The 13,027-nt window shown below is 45.3% G+C and overlaps 1 protein-coding gene across 4 annotated transcripts in view; it reads left to right on the top strand.

Moving 5' to 3' along the window:
* LOC137383769 (DENN domain-containing protein 2D-like) overlaps window positions 1-13,027 on the top strand; it is a 169,697-nt gene that overhangs the window by 26,542 nt on the left and 130,128 nt on the right. The gene's annotated exons all lie outside the window — the stretch shown is intronic.

Below are 13,027 nucleotides of genomic sequence, written 5' to 3'. Positions count from 1 at the left end.
GGGATTGTCAATGGAGCGGGATTGAGTGGTCAGTGGAGTGGGATTGGGTGGTCAATGGAACGGGATTGAGTGGTCAATGGAATGGGATTGTCAATGGAGCAGGATTGAGTGGTCAATGGAATGGGATTGTCAATGGAGCAGGATTGAGTGGTCAATGGAGCGGGATTGTCAATGGAGCGGGATTGAGTGGTCAGTGGAGTGGGATTGAGTGGTCAATGGAATGGGATTGAGTGGTCAATGGAGCGGGATTGTCAATGGAGTGGGATTGAGTGGTCAATGGAGTGGGATTGAGTGGTTAATGGAGCGGGATTGTCAATGGAGCGGGATTGAGTGGTCAATGGAGTGGGATTGAGTGGTCAGTGGAGCAGGATTGAGTGGTCAATGGAGCAGGATTGAGTGGTCAATGGAATGGGATTGTCAATGGAGCAGGATTGGGTGGTCAATGGAGCGGGATTGTCAATGGAGCGGGAGTGAGTGGTCAATGGAGCGGGATTGTCAATGGAGCGGGATTGAGTGGTCAATCGAATGGGATTGTCAATGGAGCGGGAGTGAGTGGTCAATGGAGCGGGATTGTCAATGGAGCGGGAGTGAGTGGTCAATCGAATGGGATTGAGTGGTGAATGGAATGGGATTGAGTGTTCAATGGAATGGGATTGTCAATGGAGCAGGATTGAGTGGTCAATGGAGTGGGATTGAGTGGTCAATGGAATGGGAGTGTCAATGGAGCCGGATTGAGTGGTCAATGGAGTGGGATTGAGTGGTCAATGGAGTGGGATTGAGTGGTCAATGGAGTGGGATTGTCAATGGAGCGGGATTGTGTGGTCAATGGAGTGGGATTGTCAATGGAGTGGGATTGAGTGGTCAATGGAGTGAGGTTCAATGTCTGTGGCTGAGATAGGTCTATGGAGTGGTTTGTGGTGCAGGATTGAGTGCTTTACAGAGTGGAGCTAAACCATTTGTGGATGGGACTGAGTGATCAATGCATTGGGATTGTGATGTATAGTGTGATTGGGAGGATTGTGGATTGGGATTGTGGTCTCTGGAATGAGATCAAATGATTTACTGAGTGATTTATTGTGTGGAATTGAATAGTATGTGGATTGTGGTTGAGTGTTGTGTGCGGTTGGGTTGTGATTTCTGGGGTGAGATTGAATGGGATGGATTGGCTCATGGAGAGGATTGTGTGATCCATGGACTGGGATTTAGTAGCCTGTGGAGGGGAATTGAGTGGTCCAGTGAGGGGACTTGGGAGGGCTATGGAGAGGAACTGTATGGTCTGTGGAGGGGAATTGGGAGGTGTATGGAGTGGGTTTAAATGGTTTATAGGATTGGATTGTGCCATAGAGTCATAACGGCACAGAAGGAGGCCATTCAGCTCATTGAGTCCATGCTGGCTCTCTGTAGAGCAATCCAGTTAGTCCCATTCCCCCACTCTGTCCCCATAATCAAGTTTGTTTCGTTCGTTTTCGCTTTCATCACCCTCATAGGCAGAAAGTTCCAGGTAATTACCACTTGTTGCATAAAAAAAGTTCTTCCTCACATTCCTGCATCTCTTGCCCAAAACATTCAATCTGTGTCCCCTAGACCTTGTACCATCAGCTAATGGGAACAGCTTTTTTTTGTCCACCCTATTCAAACCTGTCAGATTCTTCTACACCTCTATCAAATCTCCCCTCAATCTCCTTTGCTCCAAGGAGAAAAACCCCAGCTTCTCCAACCTAACCTTGTAGCTAAAATCCCTCATCCCTGGAACCATTCTCCTTTGCACCCCCTCGAGGACCCTCACATCCTTTCTAAAGTGTGATGACCAGAACTGAACGCAATACTTTATTTGTGGCCTAACTTGTGTTTATCTTTATAAAGGTTCAATATAACTTCCAATATCAAAGTCATGTGTGTGGAATAGGTTTGAGTTTGGTATCGGGTTGGATTGTGTGGAGCGTGATTGCATGGTCTTTACTGGAGCTCCCCATTACAGGGAGAAACTTGAATTTATATAGCACCTTACACAACTTCATTACGTCCCAATGTACAATACAGTCATCAAAGTATTTTTGCAGTGTAGTCACTATTGTAATATAGGAACAGTGGCAGCCATTTTGTGCACAGCAAGATCCCACAAGCACTGTGATAATGGTTAGTTTTTTCTTTACTGATGCTGGTTGAGAGCATGGTTGCTGGGAGATCTCCCCCCCCACTTCTAATAGTGCCATGGGATCTTTTATATCACCTGAGAGGACAGGTGGGGCCTTGGTTCAATGTCACATCCAAAGGATGGCACCTCTGACAGTGCAGCACTACCTCAGGACTGCACTGAAATGTCCATTTTTTGTGAAGTGGACCATGAACTCTCAACCTTCTGGCTCAGGGGCGAGTGTGCTACCGACTGAGCTAAGGGTGACATCTGGCAGACTATGATAAGTGGAACCCCTCGCCTCCCTCAAACTGGTGTTGGTGTGAGTGTCTGAGGTGTGCAGGAACCCCCGTAGTGTGCTAGTGTGTGGGGAGAGCCAGTCTTCCTCACCTTCCCACCCACCACCCACCCCCCCAACCTCACCCCCTCCCCTCCCCCCCCCACCAGCCAGCCCCCGTCCTGTGCTGGGGGTATCAGTGTCTGAGCTGCAATGCCAACCAGCTGTGACTATGGAAAGTCCCAGTGATTCCACAGCTCACAACACCAGTGCTGGGAACATTCTGATTTATGGCTGTGGGATGGAAGATGCCAGAATACAGAAAGTGTTGCTATAGCAACCTGAGCTTTTCCAGGAATGTGACGTCATTATGCCGACGTGATCTTTCTGACCCTTATTTCTTGGCTGTACACAGACTGTCGTTCCAGAGTGTGCATGTGTCTATATATAGCAAACTAACAGCAACTCTCAACTGCTCTTGACCTAGGGCTTTTTGATCGAGTAAATAAGGGGAAACTGTTTCCACTGGCAAGAGGGTCGGTAACCAGTGGGCATAGATTGAAGGTAACTGGCAAGAGAACTGGCGGGGGGCGGGGGGCGGGGCGGGGGGGGGATGAGGAGGATTTTTTTTAATGCAGCGAGTTGTTATGATCTGCATGTCCTGCCTGAAAGCAGATGGAAGCAGATTCAAGAAAGAAAAGACAGAAGTTGCATTTATACAGCCTTTCACAACTTCAGGATGCTCCAAAGGAATTTGTCGCGTAGTCACTGTAGTAATGTAGGAAACATAACAGTTAATTTGTGCACAGCAAGCTCCCACAAGCAGCATTGAAATAATGACCAGATTATCTATGTATTGACCAGGAGAACTCCTCTGCTCTTCTTTGAATAGTGGTGTGTGAACATTTCCGTCCACCTGGGAGGGCAGATGGAGCCTTGGTCTAACATCTCATCCAAAAAAAAAACACCTCTGACAGTGCAGTTCTCCTTCTGTACTGCACTAGAGTACTGCCCGGGATCATGGGCTTAAATCTCTGAGTCATGAGTGCTAACAATGAGCTACAGCTGACACCCACAATAGTAACAGTCAGAATGAAATTCATGATATACTTGAAAAGCAATCATTTACATGCCTATGAGGAAGAACAGTAGGAGTGGGACTAATTGGATACTCTTTCAAAGATCCAGCACAGGCACAATGGGCTGAATGGCCTCCTTCTGTGCTGTAGCATCCTATGATTCTATATGTCAATCTTTTTACTCAAGCTATTATTTTTAACTGGGCAAGTCCTGAGCAGGTCAGCTAGTTCTGTGTGTTAAATATTAATTTGGCATGAGTTTGGATGGATTTGCATTCCCTGCTTCAAGCCCCTGAATACTGGGAACAGTGCTCCCAGGAGGCCATCTCCTTTGAGCAGGAAAGAGGGTCAGAATGCTGTGTAAAGGCAGAGTGGCACAATCCTTATGGGGTCTAGTCTGAAACATTCAATTAACTTAGAGGTTCTCCAGGCGACAGATACATTTCTCTTTTAGATGAGAGGTCAAACCGAGGCCCTGTCTGCCATCTCAGGTGGATGTAAAAGATCCCATGGCACTATTCAAAGGAGAGCAGGGGAGTTCTCCCCAGTGTCCTGGTCAATATTTATCCTTCAGCCAACATTGCGAAAACAAATTATCTGGTCATATTCACATTCCTCTGTGTTGGCTTTTGCTGTCACAAATTGGCTGCCACATCTCCTGCATACCCTCCCTAAATCTCTCCATGTAAACTCCCGACCTATACTCAGCTCCACCTTTGATGTCCTAGTCCCCAATAAAAAGATCAGTCTCTCTCACCCTGCCGTTCCCCCTCGTACCACCCTCATTTCTGCTCCCTTAAGTCCAAGGGATGCAGACTTGAAAAAATATGGCGGACAACTGGCTTAGCCATCCATCCCCTGCTCTGGCTGGACCACTTCAAACACTATCGGGTCCTGCTGTCATCGGCCGAAAGCACTCACTACTCCAGGATTATCCTGGAATGCAAAGGTAACCGCCGACCTCTTTTCTCTACAGCAAACCATCCATCTTCTTGAACCCCTCTGCCCTGCCCCCTCCATCCTCACCTTCGACAATAAATGCGAGGAGCTCATGGACCTCTTTGTAACTACGATCGAGACCATCCGATCAGCTGCCTCTGCCACTTTTCTCCCTTCCACTAACCCACCTGGCCAAGCTCACATCTTTCTCTAGTTTCTCTCCTATCTTCCCTCATGCCCTCTCTGAGTTCATCTTGTCCCACCTCCTGCTCCCTTGACCCTACTCCCACAAAAATGACCACCAAACCTCCCCTCCTGGTCCCCATGTTAGCCGATATTGTAAACGATTCTCTCTTCAGGTGTTGTCCCTCGCTCCTTTAAATCTTCCGTTATCACCCCTCTCCTCAAAAAAACTAACCCTTGACCCCCATTGTCCTTGCAAACTACTGTCCCATCTTCAACTTCCCTTTCCTGTCCTTGAACCTCCCAAACCTTCTCCCATCTTTCCCGGAACTCTATGTTTGAATCCCCCCAATCAGGTTTCTGCCCTGCTACAGTACTGAAACAACTCATCAAAGTTACAAATGTCATCCTACGTTACTGTGACAAAGGTAAACTTTCTCTCCTCATCCTTCTTGACCTATCTGCAGTCTTTGACATGGTTGACCACACCCTCCTCCTCCAACACCTCTCCACTGTCGTCCAGCTGAGTGGGACTGCACTCACCTGGTTCCATTCTTATCTTTCTAATCATAGCCAGAGAATCACTTGCAATGTCTTCTCTTCCTGTTCTTGGACCGTTACCTTTTGTCCCCCAAGGATCTATCCTTGGCCCCTCCTGTTTCTCATCTGCATGCTGCCCCTTGGCGAGTTCATCTGAAAGCACAGCGTTAGTTTTCACACATACAACACTCAGCTCCACTTCATCACCGTGCCTCTCGATGTCTCCATGTTGCTAGATTATCAGACTGCTTATCTGACATCCAGGACTGGATTAGCAAGAATAATGAGCTCATTATTCTGCGATTAACACTCTCTCTGTACTAATGTTTTGTCTTTCACCACAAGCCTTTGTCCCAGGGCAGCTTTGTTATTTAATCTCTCCTGCCCTCTGCTCTATCACACACCTCCCCTTTTGTTCTCTTCCCCCCCCCCCCCTCCCCCTTCACTTACTTAAAACCTAATTCTTTTTTAACCTTTGCCAGTTCTGATGAAAGGTCACTGACCTGAAACGTTAACTCTGCTTCTCTCTCCACAAATGCTGCCAGACCTGCTGAGTATTTCCAGTAGGTTCTGTTTTTATTCCATTGTTTTCATTCCCCACTTCAAACTCTGTTCACTAGTTACCGACTCTGACCTCTTGAGCATCCCTGATTTAATTGCTCCACCATTGGTGGTCACGCCTTCAGTTGCCTGAGCCCTAAGCTCTGGAATACCCTCCTTACATATCTCGACCTCTCTATCTCACTACCTCACTTTCCACCTTTAAGGCACTCCTTAAAACCTACCTCTTTGATGAAGCTTGTTTTCATCTGACCTAATATCTCTTTGTGTGGGTCAGTGTTGTATTTGATTTTATAACGATTCAGTGAAGTACCTTGGGACATTTTATTATGTTAAAAGCACTATATAAATATAAGTTAAAAGTTGTTTGAAGGTTTTCATGGTGAAAGTGGTAACTTTGAGTTTTTACAGTTTTACACCATGTGCATTTTCTCTGAAAAGAGCAGTTTTTCCTTGAAAAAGGAATTCTTAGAAGAAATGGCAGGTCACGATGTTTTAGACAGCAGACTCTGTCCATCGTCTGAAGCAACAACTGGAACAATTGGAAACAGTAGGTTCAGATGTGTTGGGCAATGGGAACGTGGGTGGGATCTTACTGCCGATAGGTCATTACACGTTCTTGTTCTTGCTGCTATCAGTCGGCTAATTATGTTCTGTGATAGGTCTGTACATGCTATTGCTCTTGCTGCTGATTGGTCAGCTATTGTGTCTCTCAGTAAGTCGATACATAGTGTTGTTCTTGTCAGTTGCAGGTTGTTGTTGTTGTCTGCATTTCAATAGTACTTCATTGGGTGCAAGGTGCTTTGGGACATTTTGAGGTTTTGGAAGGCACTACAGAAATGTGAATCTTTCTTTCGAGTCTGGAGACCCATGCGGAGTGGTTGGGGTTTGTGTTTGTGCTGGTTAGGCCGCAGTGGCATGCAGTCACACACAACTTCCTTATCTGAACTGGACACTCCTTAACTACTCTGTCTGACTCTCTTTTCCCAATGTTCCCTCCTCCTCTCTGGAAGAAGTGGGAGTTTGTCGGAGTCGAGCTTCAGGGGTGCCGGCCGCCTTGCTGTACCTAGAGTGCTTGAGTCATCATGGCGCAGAAGGAGGCCATTCGGCCTATCGAGTCCATGCTGGCTCTTTGTAGAGCAATCCAGTCAGTCCCATTCCCATAGCCCTGCAAGTTTATTTCCCTCACGTGCCCATCCAATTTCATTTTGAAATCATTAATCGCCTCCACTTCCACCACCCTCATAGGCAACGAGTTCCAATGATTACCACTCGCTGTGTAAAAAAAGTTCTTCCTCACATCGCCCTGCATCTCTTGCCCAAAACCAGAAATTTCTGCCCCCCTATTTTTGTGCCATCAACTAATGGGAACAGCTTTTCTTTGTCTACCTTATCTAAACCTGTCATTATCTTGTACACCTCTATCAAATCTCCCCTCAATCTCCTTTGCTCCAAGGAGAAAAACCCCAGCTTCTCCAACCTAACCTTGTCGCTAAAATCCCTCATCCCTGGAACCATTCTGGTAAATCTCTTCCACACCCTCTCAAGGAGCCTCATGTCTTTCCTAAAATATGGTGCCCAGAATTGGACACTGTACTCCAGTTGTGTCTAACCAGAGGTTTATATTGGTTCAACATAATTTCCCTGCTTTTGTACTCAATACCTTTATTTATGAAGTCCACAATCCCATATACTTTGCCAACTATTCTCACAATAACTTTGCTAACTATTCTCTCAATATAGAAACATAGAAAATAGGAGCAGGAGTAGGCCATTCGGCCCTTCGAGTCTGCTCCGCCATTCATTATGATCATGGCTGATCATCCAACTCAGTAACCTGTTCCCACTTTTTCACCCCATACCCTTTGATCCCTTTAGACCCAAGAGCTATATCTAACTCCTTCTTGAAAACATACAATGTTTTGGCCTCAACTGCTTTCTGTGGTAGCGAATTCCACAGGTTCACCACTCTCTGGGTGAAGAAATGTCTCCTCATCTCAGTCCTGAATGGTTTACCCCATATCGTTAGACTATGACCCCTGGTTCTGGACTCCCCCACCATCGGGAACATCCTTCCTGCATCTACCCAGTGAAGTCCTGTTAGAAATTTATAGCTTTTTATGAGATCCCCCCTCACTCTTCTGAACTCCCAGTGAATATAATCCTAACCGACTCAATCTCTCCTCATACGTCAGTCCTGCCATCCCAGGAATCAGTCTGGTAAACCTTCGCTGCACTCCCTCTATAGCAAGAACATCCTTCCTCAGATAAGGAGACCAAAACTGCACACAATATTCCAGGTGTGACCTCACCAAGGTCCTGTATAATTGCAGCAAGACATCCCTGCTCCTGTACTCGAATTCTCTCGCTATGAAGGCTAACATATCATTTGCCTTTTTTACCGCCTGTTGGACCTGCATGCTTACCTTCAGTGACTGGTGTACGAGAACACCCAGGTCTCGCTGTATATTTCCCTCTCTGTTTATAGCCATTCAGATAATAATCTGCCTTCATGTTTTTGCTACCAAAGTGGATAACCTCACATTCATCCACATTATACTGCTTCTGCCATGCATTAGCCCACTCTCTCAACTGTGTCCAAATCACCTTGAAGCTTCTCTGCATCCTCCTCACAATCACCCTCTCACCCAGTTTTGTGTCATCTGCAAATTTGGAGATATTACATATGTCCTGCCACCTTCAAAGGTCTATCCACATGAACCCCCAGGTCCCTCTGTTCTTGCACACTCTTTACAACTATGCCATTAAGTCTATATTGCCTTTCCCTAGCCCTTCTCCCAAAATGCATTACCTCACACTTCTGTGTATTAAATTCCATCTGCTGCTTGTCTGCCCATTCTGCTAGCCTATCTAATTCCTTTTGCGTTTGATTGGTATCATCCTTACTGTCTGTTTGGTATCATCAGTAAATTATGAAATTTTGCTCTGTATTCCAATATCTAAGTCATTTTATATAAATATATCCAAAAAAGCAGTGGTTCCAGCACTGACCCTCGGGGAACACCACTGTCTACCATCCTCCAGTCCGAAAAACAACCATTTACCATGACTTGCTGTTTTCTGTCCTTAAGCCAATTTTCTATCCAAGCTGACACTGACCCTCCTGTTCCATGAGCCTCAATTTTGTTACCCAGTCTTTTATGTGATCAAATGCTTTCTTAAAATCCATATGGACAACGTCCACTGCATCCCCTTCATCAACCTTCTCTGTTACTTCATCAACAAAATTCAATCACAATCTGCCTTTGACAAATCCATGCTGGGTCTCCTTAATTAACTCAAACCTTTCCAAGTACCTGTTGATTTTTTCCCCTAATTTTTGTTTCTAAAACCTTACCCACCACTTATGTTAAACTGACTGGCCTGTAGTTACTAGGAATGTTGCTACACCCTTTCTTGAACAAGGGTGTCACAGTTGCCAGTTCAGTATTTGTCAGTTCCGATGAAGGGTCACTGACCCGAAACGTTAACTCTGCTTCTCTTTCCACAGATGCTGCCAGACCTGCTGAGTGATTCCAGCATTTCTTGTTTTTGTTTCAGATTTCCAGCATCCGCAGTATTTTGCTTTTATGTCACAGTTGCTACTCTCCAATCCTCTGATACCTCCCCTGTATGTAGGGATGATTGGAAGATTATGGCAAGCCCCTCCACTATTTCCACCCCATTTCCTTTTGCAACCTGCAGTGCAAGCCATGCAGGTGACTTAAAAGCAAAATACTGCGGATGCTGGAAATCTGAAATAAAAACAAGAAATGCTGGAATCACTCAGCTGGTCTGGCAGCATCTGTGGAAAGAGAAGCAGAGTTAACGTTTCGGGTCAGTGACCCTTCTTCTGAAGAAGAACCATTCTTCTGAAGAAGGGTCACTGACCTGAAACGTTAACTCTGCTTCTCTTTCCACAGATGCTGCCAGACCTGCTGAGTGATTCCAGCATTTCTTGTTTTTAATGCAGGTGACTTATCCAGTCTAAGCATAGCCAGCCTTTCCAGTACATCCTGCCTATCAATTTTTACCCATTCATTATCTCTTCCTGAGTAAACAGCAATGCAAGGTAGTCATTAAGCATTCTTGCCTTACCCTGCGCCTCTAAGCATATATCACCCTTTTTGTGCATAATAGGCCACACCCGGGATCTAACTATCCTATTTACATGTCATGGAATATTTTTGCTTTCTCTTTTATGTTAACTGCCATTCTATTCTCATATTCTCTCTTTGCCAGTCTTATTTTCCTCTTCACTCCCCCGCTCAACTTATTGTATTTGGCCTGGTTCTTGCTTAAAGAATTCACCTGACATGCATCATAGACCCTCGTTTCTTGTTATCATATTTTCTATCTCCCTCCTCATCCAAGGAGCCCTGGCTTTGTTTCTCTTACCTTTCATATCTGTTGAATGTACCTAACCTGTACCTAAAATATCTCCTCCTTAAAGATCACCCATTGTTCAATTACAGTTTTCCGTGTGAGTCTTTGGTTCCATTTTGCCCTGGCTAGATCCCCTCTCATCCCATTGAAGTTAGCCCTCTTCCAATTTAGAATTTCTACTTTAGGTTGTTCCTGGCTCTTTTCCATTGCTAATCTAAACCCTAGGTTACGATGATCACTCTTACCCAAGTGTTACCCCACAGACACTTGGTTCACTTGGTCCACCTCATTCCCCAGCACCAGATCCAGCAATGTCTCCTTGCTACTTGAACCAAGAACATACTGACAAGGAAGGTCTCCTGAACACATTTCAGATATTCCTCCCCCTCCTTACCCGTCACTCTAAATTTATCCTAATCGATATTTGGGTAAAGTCCCCTAAATACAGTACCACTGTATAGTTTTTGCACATCTCTGTGATTTCCCTGCAGATTTGCTCTTCTATCCCCCTCTCATTATTTGGAGGCCTATAGTAGCATGATTATCCCATTTTGTTTCTTAACTCTAACCAAATGGATTCTCTTCTTGTCCCCTCAAGGATATCCTCTCTTTCCAGCACTACAATTTCTTTCCTAATCAATACTGTCACCCCACCTCCCTTTTTTCCTTCCCTATCATTTCTGAGCACTTTGTGTCCTTGAACCCAGTCTTCACCATTTTTAAGCCAGTTTCCATTATTGTCATTACATCATATTACCCCATGGCTATTTGTGCTTGTAGCTCACCAACCGTATTCACTTTGTGCGTTTACATACATGCATTGTAAACCTGTCTTTGTACTCCTCGTAGTTCTTCTTAGTCTTCTCCTATTTAATATGGTACTACTTCCTTCTCTAGGACTATCCGACACTCTCACTTTATGCAGATTATTCCTCTTTTCTACTTCTATATACTGGTGTCCATCCCCCTGTAAATTTAGTTCAAACCCTCCCCAACCACACGAGTGAATCTCCCCATGAGGACATTGGTCCCAGTCTTGTTGTGGTGCAACCTGTCCCTTTTGAATAGGTGTCTCCTGCACCAGAACTGGTCCCAATGCCCCAAGAATCTGAATCCCTCTCTCCTGCACCATGACTATCTTCCTATTCCTACTCTCGCTTGTGTGTGGCACTGGGAGTAATCCAGAGATCACCAGCCTCTTCCTATTCTTCGTGATGGCCATCCATCTACTATTCTGAACTCTCATTGCCTGCGGGGTGACCACCTCCTGAAACGTACGATCCAGGAAACTGTCCTGCTCCCTGATGTTCTGCACTGACTCCAGCTGCCCCTCAAGCTCGGAAAGCCTGAGCTCAAGCTCGAGCTCAAGCAGCTGGAGACACTTCCTACACACATGGCTCCCCCAAGACATGTGAAGTGTCCTGTAGTTCCCATGTGGTGCAGGAATTGCAAGAAACAGGTCTCAGCTGCCCATCCATCATCTAAAAAATCTCTATTCACTCTTTTAGCATCTCGTTAGTACTTTGTATGAACTATTAATTTTAATTAATGCCTGTAGACATGCTCTGTGCTAATAATCTTATTAATTAACTCACTTATTGTTACCCTGACTGAAAAGTTTAATTTCTCGGTTCTAGTTTGCCCTAGTTGAGAGGGAGAACAAATGAAATATTCACCAACCAATCACTTACTTGCTCTTCTTTGACACCACCCTTTGATCTGCTTTTCCTCTTTTATTCTCCAATGTGGTTGGTCTATTCTGAAACCCCAAGCTTTTTATTCCACCCCCCCCCCCACCCACATCTCCCCCCTCTCCACAACCTGCAGATCTTGCTCTGCTCTCGCTCTTGCTGGTGATCTCAGTATTACTCTGCCACCGCTCTTTATCTCCCCACCCCTACCGATCTCACTCTGATCTCACTCTCGCAGCCTGGTGGTCACTCTTCATGCAGGAGAAGGTTTGACTGTGGGGGTGAACAGAAAACAGCCAAGCTTTGTGCCATCATCACCCGAAATCCACTCCCCATGAGGTGTCACTGGACAGCCAGTAGGAAGTAGCAGCCAGGCTGGGTTTTGCCCCATCAACCCCTCTCCCTGATTCAGGGGTACTGAAGCCAATTCAAACATTCCTAGTGCCACTCCCAGCTGATGCCAGTTGGCCCACCGCTGACCAGGGGTTAGCCCAGGACCTGTCGGAGTGTCTGTCTTAGCTCAGTGCTCACACTCTACCTTGAGGTAGGAAATTTGTGGTTTCAAGTCTTACTCCAGAGACGAGCACATAATCCAGGCTGACACTCCAGTGAAGGAGTGCAGCACTGTCAGGAGTACCGTCTTATGGATAAAACATTAAACAGAGGAACACCTGCTCTCTCTGGTAGATGTAAAAGATCCCATGGCACCAGGAGAACAGTAAAGTTCTCCCCAGTGTCCTGGCCAATATTTATCCCTCAATCAACATCATTAAAATAGATTATCTGGTCATTATGTCATTGCTGTTTGTGGGATCTTCCTGTGTACAAATTTGCTGCCACATTTCCTACATTACTTTTGATGCGTAGTCACTGTTGTGTTTAATTGGCTGTAAAGTGCTTTGGGAAGGCCTGAGGTCGTGAAATGTGGAATAGAAATGTGAGTCTTTCTGTTTCCTTTTCTCATCTGTATGACTCACGAGGTGTGAGCATTGATCTACACAGGCATTTGGGGACCTCCCAACACTAAGAAAAAAATCTCTATTTCCTCTTTTATAATCTAGTTAATTACCTTGTATAAACTATTCATTTTAATAATGCCTCTAGACCTGCTCTGTGCTAATACTCGTGCCATTAATTCACTTACTGTTATACTTCCTGATTACATTTTTTAGTTCTATGGCCCCTATTTAGACCAAAGCCCTAGTTTAGAGAGAAAAAAAGACCAATATTCACCAAC

The sequence above is a fragment of the Heterodontus francisci genome, chromosome 25, assembly GCF_036365525.1.
Source record: "Heterodontus francisci isolate sHetFra1 chromosome 25, sHetFra1.hap1, whole genome shotgun sequence".
Classification (NCBI taxonomy): domain Eukaryota; kingdom Metazoa; phylum Chordata; class Chondrichthyes; order Heterodontiformes; family Heterodontidae; genus Heterodontus; species Heterodontus francisci.
Note: the sequence above shows the minus strand (reverse complement) of the source record. Positions and strands in the feature narration are given on the sequence as shown.